The following is a 1,760-nucleotide window of genomic DNA, read 5'->3' on the forward strand; positions in this document are numbered from 1 at the left end:
GGCCCTGCTCCGCAGCCTGCTTCTGCTACCTTACCCATCTGATCGGGCCCCTTTCCAGAGGCAGGAAACCCTCCTATGCTATCGTAGCTCAGACGGGGACAACAGGGAGGCCCTGACTTCCCTTGGCCACTTCCTGCTAAAATTTTGGTCTTTTCCCAGCTCCTCTATCCCCTCCTTGGGGTTTGTGACCTATTGCCCGCCCCCTTCCGCTCCCCCAAGCACAGACTGAGTGCACGTGGCATCCCAGAGCTGTGCTGACTAAGGGGTTTGGGGTCAGCACTGAAGACCCCCCCACATGAGAGGAAGGCCGGTCCTTGGCCATCCCCAGCCCAGAATGGTCAATCCTGAATGGTCTAAGGCGGCCCTGGAGTGTGAAACTGGCTGATCTGGGCTTTGCACCATTCACCGCGGCAGGGAGTGGGGGGGGCGTGTCTAGATATAACAGGCACGCCCACTTAGATCAGTGTGTGGCTGTCCTCCTGCGCTGTGGAGTTAGTTAGAAATAGACTAGTCAGAAGCAGCTGTGGTAGTGCACACCATTAACCCCAGCACTAGAGAGACAGATCTCTGTGAGTTCAAGGCCACACAGGGAGATCCTGTCTCAAAAAAGAGAAGACGAACCATCTGGCTGGGACCAGTGAAAGGGACATTTTATGACCTGTGTCCTGGGCCTGCCCTTCTGCCTAGGAGCAAAGGACCCTGGGAACTTCCAGTTCCCTCTACCACGGCTACCATGCTGACCAGTTGGGGGCTGGACGCTGAGACAGAAGCGAGAACACTCTGAAGTGACTGGTGCAGGTTGGCACCAGTGGGGGCCGCTGCTTCTTCTAGCTGATGTCCTGCTCAGGGATGCCCTCCGAGCGCTCAGCTGCACCTGGACAGGCCTCCACATCCTCAGCACAGAGCCGCAGAATGCCGCCACCAGCTACTCCGAGGGAAAGGTCTTGGCTTCCCTCTTCTCCAGGAAAAGCCACCCATTCCCATTCCGCCTAGGCCCTCCAGTCAGGCGTGGGGCAAAGGGGAGGAGTGTCCACGTTTGCTTATGTCTGGGAACTAAGAACAGGTTGGTCACCAAGTTGGCGTCACCCTGGGGGCCCAGCAGCCCCATCCTGTTTCTGGGACCTGTGAGTCAAAGAAAGGGCCCCTGTCCCAGGGGATGGCAGGTGGTAATTAGGCCGAGTTGGGTGGGGAGGCTCAGAAACCACTGCTCTCCTTGGGGCAGCCGCTGGGAGCTGGAGTGTTTATTTGATTTCTGACTTGCTAAGCCTGTAATTTACCTGCGGGAACAGAGTCCAGCTGCCCAAACTGTGTCATTAAGAGCAGGTCCCAGGCCCATCCCCATCTAGAGACACACCCAGCGGAGATGGACCCACCCAGGTGCCCAGGGATGCACTCGCTGGGGTTCACACTCTGCACCCCTGAATGGGCCTCAGGGAGGCTAGGACTCACCAGAGTGAGGCTGGCGGGAGTGAGATTGGGGCCATGCTGCAGGCCGGCAACCTTTCCCCTTGGGCCTGGGAGGGTTTCCTGTGTGAAGTCGGAGGTGGGAACCCCTCCATGTATACAAAGAATGGGCCCAAGATATCCACAAGATGGTGAGTTCACCAAGAGCTTCAGGCTTCTGGGGCTGGAGAGATGGTTCAGGAGTTAGGAACACTGGCGGCTCTTCCAGAGGACCAGGGTTTGATTCCTGGCACCCACATGGCAGCTCACAACTGTCTATAACTCCAGTTCCAGAGGACCCAATGCCCTCTTCTGGC

Source organism: Chionomys nivalis, chromosome 11, assembly GCF_950005125.1.
Source record: "Chionomys nivalis chromosome 11, mChiNiv1.1, whole genome shotgun sequence".
In the NCBI taxonomy this organism is placed as follows: domain Eukaryota; kingdom Metazoa; phylum Chordata; class Mammalia; order Rodentia; family Cricetidae; genus Chionomys; species Chionomys nivalis.